The following is a 14,665-nucleotide window of genomic DNA, read 5'->3' as shown; positions in this document are numbered from 1 at the left end:
GGCTATTATGGTCTGTGTAGACCATCACATGGTGGCCCTCTACATAGGGTCTAAAGTACTCCAGAGCCCAAATCACTCCTAAACTTTCCTTTTCAGGCACTGAGTAGGGTTTCTCAGCTTTATGTAGAGTCCTGCTTGCAAAGGCCACAACAACATCTTGTCCCATGTCGTCTTTTTGCATTAAGGACACCCCAAGACCCAGGTCGCAAGTGTCTGTGTGTATATAGAATGGCCATGTGAAATTTGGAAAACACAAGATTGGCGCTGATGTGAGACACTTTGTCAAGAAATCCATAGCAGCCTGGCAGCTTTCATCTGAGCAGAACAGTGTTTCTTTCCTGGTGAGACGCAAAAGTGGTTCTGCTTTACCAGCCAGGTATGAAGCATCGGCAATAGCCTGTAAGGCCAAGGAGTCCTCTGACATCCTTTGTGTCCTTTGGTGTTCTGAACTCGGCCACCGCCTTTACTTTTGCTGGGTCTGGGGATATACCCTCTGGCATGACACGGTAGCCAAGGAATATGAGCTCACTTAGACAGAACTGACATTTGTTCAGCTTTAGAGAGAGACCTGCTGTCTGTATTCTCAACAGAACCTCCCGAAGGTATTGTTCAAAGGTCAGTGACACTATTACAATGTCGTCCAAGTACACTGCACAGCATTTATAAATCAGGCCAGCGAGGACAGTGTTCATGACCTTTTGGAAGGTAGCAGGGGCATTGGTGAGCCCAAAGGGAAGGACTGAGAACTGAATAGGCCACAGTGAGAGATAAAAGCAGTTTTTGGTCTAGACTATCCCTCAACGGACACTTGCCAATACCCTCGAGATAGATCCAGAGAGGTAATAAATTTCCTACGGGACAGAAAGTCTAGTGACTCATCCACCCGGGGTAGAGGATATGAATCTTCAGTGTGAGCTGATTAAGACCCCTGTAATCCACACAGAATCTGGGTTCTCCACAAGTTTTATTTACGATCAGGACCGGCGCAGCCCACGGGCTTGACGGCGGTTTAATAATTCCTTCCTCCAGCATCTGGCTTTTAATTATCTGCTTTTTCTTGGGGGAAGTACGGTAAGGTGGCAAATTTACAGGTTTCGCACCACCGGTCTTGATCATGTGCTCTGACATTGATGTATGGCCCAAGTGACCATCAAACATGCACCAAAAATCTTCCACAAGGGCAAGGAACTGAGCTTTTTGTTTGTGTCCTAAGCATGCCTCTTCGTCTTTCCCATGTAACAGCAAGGAGCAAAAGCATCATGAGAGACACCGTTAAATTACCTCATGTCTCAAAGCATATAACATTACAATAATAATGAACATAAACAACTTAAAGAGCTCTGACCTGTACCACCTGACTGCTGCAGATTCATTTCGGCATTGGTAGTGTTGCCATTGAAACGCATAAACTCGAGTCACGGACCGCTCCTAGTATAATGTCATCTCTTAAGGTTGCCATCTCTTAATTACGGTAGTTATGGCGTGAGCGCAGCATAAGCTCATGTTTTGGTTCAGGGGAAACTGTAACGGTGCATTCGCATGGGGAGTTGGCGTCAATGCTTGATGGATGGCGTGTCTGAAGCTTGGTGCTGACGCGACTGTCATAGTGACAACAGCCAATCACATTACTTTCCGGTGTTGCATGAATGCAATTGGCTAGCATCTGTGCTAGGGTATTTGCATAAGGCGATCTGATTGGCTGATGTTTGCATTGGCACTTGAAAAGTTGAGAAATTTTTAACTTCTGCCATGAGCAAAGCTAGTGAAGCGACCCACAATTCAGTTCAGCAATGCGTGACATCACCCATTTAAAGTAAATGAGAAGCGTTAACACTGCCCTGTGTAAATGCACCATGAAAGGCAGCTGCTGTTTCAGTTGCTGAGCTTGTGACTGACGTCTGTCTTACTTTGCATATAAGGTCAGAAGCAGGTAAAGAAGTTTTTTTTTTAGTTTTTTTTTTCTCACCAAGTCTGCATTTATTTGATCCAAAAATACCCCCCCCCCCCAAAAAAAATTATATTTATTAATATAGAAGCTGCTTTTGTACTCAGTCAAACTGCTTTAAGGTAAAGCATCTAGTAAAACATACTATCCGATATTTTGGATATTTGGGGGGGGGGGGGGGGGGGGGGGGGGGGGATCCACTGTATAGAGCAATACTGTAATGGAATTAGTGGGCTAAAGTCACTCACACCTCGATTTTCTTCCAAATAACGCAAATTTCATTCATAATATTATAAATACAGGCCTATAGTTCCTGCACATTTTTGCTTTTCTGAATTGTGTGAAATGGCTAATAAAAATAGGTAACACAAAACGATTATGTGGTCACCAAGGTGAATTGGTTTAGTCTTGACTTCTGGTCGTGAGTGACAGTGTGCGGGGGATGGGAAAGGTCAAAGCCATCAGGTGCCCAATTTAGAAAAAAAGAAAAGAAGAAGAGGAGAAACGAGCAAAAGATAAAGGTATGCAACTATGTTCTCTCTGTATGATTATTACAGTATCCATGTCATGAATGAAGGGCTAATGTTAATTGGTGAGTATAACTCTTAAGTTTGTTAGCCTTTTTGCTATGATGCTTGCTATGCTTATACAACAATAATTCGGTTTTAACTCAACAATCACGAGATCTAATTTAACCGTAATATTGTGCTTTGCAACAAAACTGTTACAAGTTCAGTTATTATTTATTTCCATCAGTTGGGTTAACGTTAGGCCCTGTAATTAGCTAATGGAATTTTCAAATCTGTGTAATTATAATTTAAATCGGACTACTTTTCAAATTGTATTTCATAAACCAACATCTCAGACGTTATGTCAAAATGTTATGGGGTTTCAAATCAAAAAATGACTCGAAGGTGGTCTCGCCCAGGGTGTAATTCAATGTAGAACCACCACTGAGTTGTGCTATTTAGCAGTAAAGAAGTTTGAGAAAAGTCTGCTGCATTTTCAGGTGCTACATTGCAACCAATTATTACGTGCAGGTAAGGGGTTTGAAGTGGTTGTATACATGTTTTGAGTGTAATCATCAATAATACCTCTCTGCAGATCAAGGGACTGCTTTAAGCATTTACGCAGCACTGCCACTTCCGTCCTTAGCGACTCAACCTGTGTCTCCAGGCAGACAGTCGGCTTTAGTGCTCTCCTCCTAGGCCTAGGCTCCTCTTGAGCCAAGTCAGGTCAGTCATATCTGTCAAACCATGTACATATTTGGCCATTGAATTCAATATAGGCAATATTAAATCAGCTTGGTATGCAGTAAAATGTGATAAAACAGTAAATTATGCGGTTTTCAACAAAAGTCAACAACTGTCACCACTTTCACTTTATGACAACAATGATGGAAGCAAAATGGTCTTAATTATCTCTCAGACCATCAAAAATCAACAGTAGAAACAATAAAACAGTTTATGTTTCACTTAATGAGTCTGAAAAATCTTTTCAACCATATAACAGATAAGTTTTTTTTGTTTTTTTTCTCACAAAGGAATCTTAAAACAGCATGTATATATGTGGACTTTCATGGCAAACCTGCTGAACAGTTCTGATGATGCTGTGAATACGGAATTTTAGTTCTTCGAATCCCGGTAAGATTTAGATAAATCAGTCACTAGGTGAACCGTGAAACAAGATATTCAGTAAGTATCCTCCAGTCTGTGTCCAAATCTAAACAAATCTTTTTCAGTTGAAACTCTTGAACTGTTTTGTTGAATCGCTGGTGAACCAATGAATCCTCTCATGATCTGAAATGAATCACATGTGCCAGAATGATTCTCACGTGTCTGAATGAATCTCATGTGTCCGTGCACAAATTATCTGCGTGCTTCTCACAGCTTCAGCGTGTACAAAAATGTCTGTAAATCCAAAACAAAAGATAATATCCTCGAGCAGCACTTCCTACGGGTCAATCCAAGGCCAGAGAAAAAAAATGTTCGGCGCCACTTTATAACGCTTTAAACAGAGAGGCCGGATAGCTTGCCTGAATGGTTGTAGCCAAGTGTAAGCAAAGACTAGCATATCTGATATTCCACAGTGGTTCTTTATTTTCACACACACACACACGGGGAAGTTTGCAAAAGACTCCACTACCAACTGTGGGTAACGCTTTAGATTACAGCCCGGAAAATACTGCATAATTACAATGAATTTACAGCGTAACTTTCGATAATTATAGTGTACCTATAAAGTAAGTATGTGTAAGTATAGGGCAACAATATGTAATGTCTTGGCAATGAACTAAGGGGTACTTATACTATTATGATAGACAACAATCTTACGTTTGGGAGCAATTTAGAGAGAAAGTGCACTGATTAAGTTGTTTCAAGGCAAGTAGAAAGAACTATTGCAATCTTTTTTAATACATGGGGAAATATGCTTTTGTTTCATGTAGTTACAGGGTAAGTATGACATTGCGGGCCGTAAATTAAAGTGGTGCTTGTTACACTCTTGTTTCATGTAGTTACAGAGTAAGTAATAAAAAAAACAAAAAAAATATGATTACGCTCTTATTTCTTCAAATGCTTTTAAACCATTTAAGCACGCCAAAAGAGAACGCACTGTCTGTGAATGTCCTGTCACACACAACGCACAGAAAGACGCGCGCCAGTTTAGTGAGCATGGACGGCACACCAGTATCGAGTTCTCTGTCACGCTTGAACAAACAGTAACACACACAATAATGTCAAAAATGTCCGTTTTGTTGAATATCACCATTGGAGCAGCCTTGAATGAGTTAAAGTCCCTGTGAACTGGAAGTTGCAAACGTATTTCCAAGCGAAACGGAATATTGAACAGAGGGCAGGGTTTTACTTTAGCGCTCCTCCTCTCCATCTCTCGCTCATTGCAGACTAACGGTTGGAGGGGAGTGGTTTAAGCGTTTTCAGCCCAAGCCGTCAAACTGACGTCATCAGGGAAGGAACGCCATTCCACACCGGAAGTAACTGTTCAGATTTTGATTAAAGATTACCATGACAAACAATTTTTTTTTCTGAGTATTAACTTGCACGGATTAATTGTTCACCACAAGACTAGTAAAATGCACTAACAAAGTAAATGGGGTCAATTTTGATTTCATGACGACTTTAAAGTCTTAAATGAAAAGTAAAGAGTTGTGAGAAAGTGGGACACGTGTGAGATCCATGCCATGTGCAGCAGCAGCAGCTCTTTAAGCTACAGCAACCAATGTCAATGAAAATAATGAAGCTTTAATTAAAGCTGAATGTAGCTTTAATAATGATTAATCTTTAGGCTATAAAGTATGCAGTGCAGACTGTTTGGTAACTTTATTCAATTTCTGTATTTGTCCTATCTGTGAGACAGGTAGGAAAGTCACAGATAAATATGACATTTATTATGGGTTTATGTAAGGATTGTTCTAAGTTCACTTAAATTAAAAGTTTATATTTTTGGAGACTAATGTATAAAAAAAAAAAAAAAGCTTTCAGTTACACTAAAATGTTGAATGGCTATAATTCATGTTTAAAATTGGGGAAAAAATCAATTTCATCTAGACATCAGTAGCTGTATTAAGGAACTGAAATTATATATTTTTTATTATTATTATTTTATTTTTACTTTTTACCTCCCATATGGAAAAGTTTTGTTAAAAACATCTGTTATTCTTATATGTTCCAACAGAATATTATAAGGGACATATATGCTGCAAAAAATGCATATACAAATTGCATAATATTTATGTATTTTCAATCCTATATGTCATATATGTCCCACATATAACTAAAGTCTTATAGATTTTCATGATGTAAAAACAGGAAAATAATGCAAATTTAATAGGCTTATGAATGTCCACCATATCTCTTAAGATGTGTATAAAACATAGTGCATCAGTTTAAGGCTGTACTTCACTCATGCCCTCACTCTTATCTTGTCCTAAGTGGAGCCCTACACCTGTCAATCACAGTCATATAATGTATAATCATAGACTTTCAATTTTAGATGAAACATAAACTACACACACAAGCACAAAATTTAATTACGAAATTAACATTTTAATTTCAAAACAAATTAATTAGATTAACGTGTTAACGTGGGATGACACTTGGTGACTTTAGTCGCATTAGCTATGTGAATACAAAAATCATGGACATGATTCAGATATGTTAAAGGGTCAGGAAAAAGGGTCAGCTCCTTCACTGTTAAAAATGGCCGCCATAGGAAATTAATGGGAAATAAGAAAACATACAAAAACTCTGAGAATCTTTTGGTGGTACAAACTACAAATCAACCACTGTGCAGGAAAAAGTTTTTGCAAATGTGAAATAATCAAGAATTCAGCCACTATGCAGGAAAAAACAGCAAGTAAGAAGTTTACACACGCACACAAATGAACTGGTGTAGCTGTAACAATTATGGTAACACTGAGCCAAAAAACTCAAATAATCTGATTCTGACCCAGATTGATTGATGTAACCCGGGTAACCCAGCCCAGTAAAAAGAAAAAAAGTTAAGAAAAGGGGAAAAAAAATCTAGAAGAAAAAGAGATTCATCCAATCACTGATCGTGCTGTAGTGAGAGACACCCCTAAGAGCCAATAGTAGCGGCGCATTCATAAGTCCCGCCCACTGGTCGCGCCGGTGTTACGAGATTTTCGGTTTCTGAGATTTTCGGTTTCCGAAGGCGGAGCATATATGAATATTAATGAGTTTCGCAGACATGCGCGATTGCACGTGCAACTGAGAATTTTAGTTCACATTGTATCCCAGCACATTAGTGGATTATTCCATAAAGGTAACTATATTCTCAGCGTCGCGGCTGACTTATGCCTAAACTACAGTTGTTTACTTCTAGGTAACAGTTTATAATGTTTTCATTAGTATGCACGTTTTGTGCAGTAGTCTGTAACTGAATGACAGACACTTCGTGTAACAGCAGAGCAACCTTCGTCTACAATAAGTTCAGCTCGTTGTGCTCTTCCTTTGCGATGTTTTAAAACTCGGTATTTTATTAGTTGTTATCATTAAGTACATCACTGCCTGTAACAACTGAATAAACCTGTATAAATGTTTTTGAGGACTATATCTATTCTGGTATTGTTCTTAAATTCTTGTTCATTTTGATATGAGGCCTATTGCTCTTAAAAAGGATTCATAAAATTCTTTATGTTTAGGCTCACCACGGTTGCATTTATTTGATCAAAAATAGGCTAAACAGTAATATTGTGATTTTGTTTTCTATTTTAATATATTTTAAATGGCTGTTTATTCCTGTTACTCCAGTCTTCAGTGTCACATGATCCTTCAGAAATCATTGTAATATGCTGATTTGCTGCTCAAGAAACATTCTTAGCTACTATTATCAGTGCTGAAACAGGACACCATGATACAATGCCTGTTGATTCACAGAACAGCAAGTTTGAAGAACAGTATTGAAGTAGAAATCTTTTGTAACATTAGAAATGTCTTTTTTTCCTTTTTTTTTTTTTTTTTTTTTAACAAAAATCTATTTAATTAATCTTTGTTGAATAAACTTCATCCTTGTGAAATTCATTTTTTAAAAAACAAAAAAACTAGTGATTGCATTTGTGCAAATTATTTGGGGGCCACTGTCTGTAAAAAGATAACGTTTTGTTGTTATAAAAATAGTTTTAAGTAAATAAAAAAGTCATTAAAATTCAAAGAGTGGTAAAAATGTCAAAATCTTTAAGACTAAAAATGTAATTTTTTGATCTGAGAATAGCTTTCTTATGTGTCATATTTCCATATATTAAGGGACTGCTACAGTAGCTGAAGTTTGTTGTTGGCAAGTCCATGGGCATCTTTTTGTACAAAAACAAAATGTCATTAAATGTCTCACACAATGTCATATGTTCACTCCATCACACATTATACAAAGCATCTATTAATCAAAAGCAAATCAAGGCCATATTCCCATCTTTATTCCAGGATTTGTGATATATGTTTTGACATAGTTTAATTTTTTTTTTTCTTTCAAAATTTCATGAGGCCAAAGGTGCCCCTAATTAAAACCCCATGAAGAACATGCATGTTTATGAACATTAATGACCAGTGAATTCAGGTTGACTGGGACACTTTTTGCCATTGAGATGACTGGGAAAATGTTCCTGATCAACCTGAATATATGCCAAATAATGAATGTTTGTGTATCAAAATAAATTGTCCATTTATATCACTGATCATCATTGTATATCCAGGTACACAAGTCACACATGGTCAAGACAACGCATGGCAGAGAATAACAAAAGGTTGCAAAAATCTTTATTAGGCCACTGATTTTGGACATTTCTTTCATTTCCAGAGGGATGACCCTGTTTTAAATCTTCATAAGGTGAGGTAACAGAAGAACATAGCAATACATCATTGAAATGGCAGCTGCATGTTTTTTAACTATGTGTTATTTATTTTCCCACTTATTTGTTATATGAAATCAGTATAATCTACTTCAACTCATTCAGGTGTTCTGGGATGCTTGGTTTTATTGTGCAATTGAAAAATTAAACCTTGTGGTGTCAGTGTATCTTTCTTTAATATATATATATATATATATATAAACGGATATTTTTCTGTCCCTACAGATGGTTAGTTGGAGAACTGCTTCGAGAGTGGAGGCTGAAATCGCTGCTGCGGCAGTGAGAAATAAGTTTAGAGAGTAGTGGGGGAGATATCATTGCTGTGGTAGATAGAAATAAAGTTTTAGTCTGAAAGCTGATGCGAGAGCGATGTCCGAAATCACCGTTGCGGCAGTGGGAAATAAAGTTTTTTGGTCTGAAGGGTGTTGCGAGGTCAGTGGTCGAAATCACTGCAGTGGGGAATAAAGTTTGATCTAAAGAGTGTTGCGAGAGTGGTGGCCGAAATCACTACTGCGAGAGTGGTGGCCGAAATCACTGCTGTGGCGGTGGGGAATAAAGTTTGATCTAAAGAGTGTTGCGAGAGTGGTGGCCGAAATCACTGCTGCGAGAGTGGTGGCCGAAATCACTGCTGTGGCAGTGGGGAATAAAGTTTGATCTAAAGAGTGTTGTGAGAGTGGTGGCCGAAATCACTGCTGCGAGAGTGGTGGCCGAAATCACTGCTGTGGCAGTGGGGAATAAAGTTTGATCTGAAGAGTGTTGCGAGAGTGGTTGCCGAAATCACTGCTGTGGCAGTGGGGAATAAAGTTTAATCTGAAAGTGGTTGCAAGAGCACAGGCCAAAATACCTGCTGTGGTAGTAAAATTCAATTCACATTTATTTGTATAGCGCTTTTCACAATACGTATTGTTTCAAAGCAACTTTACAGAAATTCATGTATCTACATTACAATAGGTTGTTTGCACATGATGTCATTGCTGATTTTTCTATATAGGAATCCTATCACAAACTCAAAATTCCTATGTTTTGTGTCGTTTATGGTTGCTCAAATCTATCAAACCGAAAAAACCACAATGAGCTTTTATCGTTTATGAAACTTATATAGTTTTTTAACTTTAAAAGTTGTCACCTTTTATAGCATTTTGCATTTGCTGATACTGAAATGAGTACCTGCTTACCTTTTTTGTTTTTGATTTGGTTAAATATTCACATTCTTCATGGCATCGTTTGCAGCGAAGAGAAGATATTTTATCCCATTGAATGATCATTTGGTGTTTTGTAGAATTCCGTTCACAATGTTGTTCTGGTTACCGGGAGAACAGTCTCATGCGCTGCTGCTTCAGCCATCATATGGTAGAAAATGTCCAAATAAATAAAAATGTTTAACAAGCTGACAGTCGATCCATTTCTTTGTTGGAAGGGTGTAAATGTAACTCTAGTTTTAATGTTTTCTTTGTAAATATTCACTTATGTAACCCAGTTACAAAATATGTTTAAGGAAAAAAACAGACCCTTTGATTTCTCGCTCTCCCTCTCTAAGCCACTCAAAATGTTGTATTGCCTTTGTCCCACCGTGCTGCATTGTACATTGGTTGAATCGGCTCAGTGCCGATCCATGTACAAGTACACCATGTATAGTAGAGAGATGGCAGTGGAACGGCATCGATTGTTCATCAGTTTCATTAAGCAGGTTCCTGCATATTTTGGTCGGGTCTTTTAGTAACGAGGGGATTCTGTTCGTTGATCGGTGAGGAGTGTGAAACCTTAGATGGCGAGCCAACCAACTGGATCTTCTGGAGTCTCTGCGAACTTGAACTTCAAATCCTGGCCACTTTTGAAAGACTGCCAAACTGGTCGCGCACAATACACATACACTAATAAACGCACACAACAACATTAGTTTAAAAAGGGGTTTTATTTCATTTTATTTGTACGCCGGCGACATTCTATTGTGACTTTGTACAATATCATTTTCCTACTAAAGTTACATTGAAACTGTTACAGTGAATCTGTCCATTCATTTGTGTTGCAATGTCTGAACCTCTTATGAATATGGGAGTAGAATTGTAGCAAAATTCCAAATAGATTATGATCCACAAATAAATGTAAAGATATTCACAAAAAATAATCTATACACAAATGAATAGAATGAGGTCCACAAATATATGTTAGGAGTTTCACAAAAATTAATTAAATTCAGAAATAAATAAAATTTGCTAATATTTGCTGAGATTTGCTAATAAAAAAACATATTCACAAATATGTTTTTATGTCACAAGCACAACTCTGCCTGCATTTATTTGTGAATCACCACCTGTACATTTGTGAATTACTTTTTGTGCATTTGTGGATCCCTGAGCGCATTTGTGGATCTCTTTCTGTGCATTTGTGAATCACCTCACACATTTGTGGATTCTGGAACAATTCTAGCGTCACGACTGCAGACAAATCCACAAATAGGTCGACTCCACCCACCGACTACTCAAGCCAATCAGATAACGGCCACGTTGCGCTGACCAATCGCAGCACACTTTCGCTACAACCAATCACGTTTTGCTTTACAATCGGGGCGGTCTCGTCCTGCATTGGCTTAGAAAGGATGTAGAGGGTTCTTAAACAATGGTAGCCTACAGTAAAAATAGGTTTAAAATTTATATTTCGTAAGACCATTAGACTGTATGTCAAGCCAAGCCAAACTATTATATTTTATGCACCATTTAAAAATGCCAGAGAAACAGTGCTCTCTGTTATGGGAACAACAAAGGTATAAAGGTATAAAACGTCACGTTATTCAAGATTGAACAGAAAGCCTCAATAATTAGCTATTAACTTATCTAACTGGATTTAACCTTGTGATAAACATGCGAGTTTGCAAAATAGATAAACTTTCGTCACATAACAACAGCATTTCCCAGTTTATCAATCAAACACGGACTGATATGAGCATAAAACCAGCTATTAAACATTAACAGGCCCTTAAATAATATTTTAAACATTAATTAAACGTTTTAACGTTACCATTGTTTGTAGAGAAGATATAGACTTTTTAAATGTGACAGGTTATTGAATTAGCCTATAGATTATGCATTTCAGTTAAAAATAAAATGTACAGCAGTCAAACACTTGATCACGCAAATATTTCAGATGAATCAGACTTAATAGTTTTTTATTGTAAAAGTTATTTACAGCATCCAAAATAAATACAAAAAATGTATTTTTCAGCATTGCAACCTCTTTATTTGCATGATCCAAAACCACAGTGATGCCGAGGCTCGTACTGTTATCACTGATGCTCATTCTGGGTCATATTTGGTATTATACATGTGCAAGTTGAACGGGACATCCGTTTACTGCCACTGACTCGTCGTTTCTCACCGTGCCGCTTGTAGACAGTATAGCTGCATGTACATGGACACAAATAATGTAATCCGTTTGTATAATGATTATAATTTTTATTTGCCTTATTTGCTGCATCACGCCGCGCCACTCGCATCAGGTAGAGGTGATATAGCTGGGGATCTGTGAATGATCATAATTCGTGCATAGCCTTTATCCCGATTCACTGATCCTGATGGTAATATAAAGAATATACTCCAAAAATCTTTTGTGTAGCGGACCCCGTCCGAATGATGGCTGAAACTTTACTGATGAATTTCATGAAGTTTTATTGTACATTAGCTACCATGAAATGTTCGTTTTTAACTCCAGATAATCACTGTAAGAGCTGATGCCTTTTCAGAGTTGCTTAACAAACTGGTAAATTTTCTATCCGTAAGAAAACTCAGATGAACCGTAATAATGTGCACGACATGTTCTCTTGTTCATTACTGCAGTGATCAGTAACACTCAGACCATAATACCCGTCAAAATAAGAGAGTCCCTCTTTGTAAGATGGATAATGCAGACCTTATATATAATTACACCCACAAAAATATGTACAAAACAAATTAAAAGATTAATCACAATAAAGTCTGTTACATTTTGTAAACGGGGTGTTTTTATCACACAAACAGCTTCAGCTCAATTCCCGCCCCGATTGTAAAGCAAAACGTGATTGGTTGTAGCGAGAGTGTGCTGCGATTGGTCAGTGCAACATGGCCGTTATCTGATTGGCTTGAGTAGTCGGTGGGTGGAGTTGACCTATTTGTGGATTTGTCTGCAGTCGTGACGCTAGAATTGTTCCAGAATCCACAAATGCGTGAGGTGATTCACAAATGTGCGCAGCGATCCACAAATGCACAGAAAGCAATTCACAAATGTACAGGTGGTGATTCACAAATAAATGCAGGCAGAGTTGTGCTTGTGACATAAAAACATATTTGTGAATATGTTTTTTTTATTAGGAAATCTCTTTTTATTTATTTGTGAATGTAATTAATTTTTGTGATACTCCAAACATGTATTTGTGGATCTCATTCTATTCATTTGTGCATACTATTATTTTTTGTGAATATCTTTACATTTATTTGTGGATCATAATGTATTTATTTGGAGATTAGCTACAAATCTACCTCCATAGAGCACTGCACTGGGTGTGTAAACACTGGCGAGAAACATTTCACAGGAAGAAAGTGACCTATAGAGGGAGCCATAGTGTATTCATTAGAATTTCTCCCTGTGCATAGAGTAAGTGCACTGAACAACATAACACAGACAACAGGTCACCATTCACCAACAGTTTTGCAGAAATTAATTATTGGCCATGTAATATAAGTATTGGTAAGTGAGGACATTTGTTTTTCTAACTCTGCTGGGACAGGGTGTAACAGATGCAACTCATTCACTGTTGTTTGGCAGTACGTTGGTAACAGACATATTTTATCACTGAAGCAAAAACATTACATATTACAATTTACAAATGTGAAATTGAGGAAATGCAGCTTGATTGAAGCCTATATTTTAATAGTTTCTTATAAGAACATTATCTCATGCTTCGGACAGGCTGCGCTGTTAGCTCTCTTGCTAGTAAATAGCGTCTGCAAAATGCTTTTTGTCTCTGATAGTACATCAAGGTACTAGCATTCAAAAGATAGCATTATAGCATTTTAATGCTTCGTAAGACATTCGCAATACCGATGAAAATTTTAACTGACGTTTACAATATTAGATCTATATAGCCCACTAATACATGTACAACTTCAACGTATGCTGTTTCTACTAACTTTCACAGTAAGTTAAAACACGTGATACATGAAGTATTAGGCGGTTTGAAAAAACAGTGGCAACATCAGAATATAATTATTGCATACAATAAGTAAGTTGCAGTGAAATAAATATTTCGAAGCACCTTAATATGTAGTATGTACAGATGGAGTTTGTCATGATATATCTGATTGCAGCCAATGTGAGCGACGCTCCAGTGGCGCAATCGGTTAGCGCGCGGTACTTATATAGCAGTACGTTGCAGAGCAATGCCGAGGTTGTGAGTTCGAGCCTCACCTGGAGCAGTGTTTTTGTTGTTATTTATTGCAAATAACTTGTAATTCATCGGTCTAGCAGTCATTATACTTAGAATAATAGGCCCGTTTTAAAAAATTTTAAAACATAATTTATTAATAGTTTGTTTTGGGGAGATTAGCAGATAAACAATTTAAACTGCTTAATGACTTAACTATTTAACTATAATGACTGAAAAGTCAATTATTTGCATGCATATTTATTTGCCGTTTACGTTTGTTTAATACTTTTTAAATAAATTATTCCAAGGTTTTTCTATGTAACCCGTTAATCTGATTTTTTTAATTTGTAAACATGTAAATTTTATAGATTGTATAGTAATTTCAGGATTTCAATTGAATTGGTAGTAGTAGTACCTCCGTCTAACAGCAGGCAGCAGTCTAAGATCATCTAAAAGGCCTTACAGGCAATATACATCTCGCTAATGAACATAACGAACTTACAGACGCCTGTCAGCTGATGGCAGTGTTGTTCATAAATTTTATTAGTTCTCTAGTGATCTTGCAGATTCTTTGTCCACTGTCCACACATTTTACTAAACAACATTTTACTAAACATGGATTGTCTTAAACTTACTTTTGATGCACAGATCACTTTGACTTGATTGAATGTGCAGTCTATAAAATTTTGACAAGTTTGAACATTAGGAACTTTAACAAATTAAGCTACTTATTTAACATATATTCAATTACAAAAAAACTCAGCGATGCTGTAATGGTTTGAAAACTTAAACTTTAAACTTAAAACCAAAGGCAAATTCTTTGACAATGTCCAAACATTTTGGATTGTTAGACTTCATCAAAACTCATATTTATCTCATGTTTACATGTGTTATTAACATCTCAGGTTATCTAGTTGGCCTGCACGAAATGCAGGTGTAAATG

The 14,665-nt window shown here is 37.1% G+C and overlaps 1 long non-coding RNA gene and 1 other non-coding gene across 2 annotated transcripts in view; both read left to right on the top strand.

Annotated features, from left to right (window-relative positions):
* LOC127524958 (uncharacterized) overlaps positions 1 to 14,665 on the top strand; it is a 302,506-nt gene that overhangs the window by 217,640 nt on the left and 70,201 nt on the right. The window lies entirely within an intron of this gene.
* On the top strand, positions 13,678 to 13,771 carry trnai-uau (transfer RNA isoleucine (anticodon UAU)). Its single transcript has 2 exons — positions 13,678 to 13,715; positions 13,736 to 13,771. It is a non-coding gene; the product is annotated as a tRNA-Ile (tRNA).

Source organism: Ctenopharyngodon idella, chromosome 13 (genome assembly GCF_019924925.1).
Source record: "Ctenopharyngodon idella isolate HZGC_01 chromosome 13, HZGC01, whole genome shotgun sequence".
Classification (NCBI taxonomy): domain Eukaryota; kingdom Metazoa; phylum Chordata; class Actinopteri; order Cypriniformes; family Xenocyprididae; genus Ctenopharyngodon; species Ctenopharyngodon idella.
The sequence above is the reverse complement of the archived record's forward strand: the minus strand, read 5'-3'. Positions and strand labels throughout refer to the sequence as shown.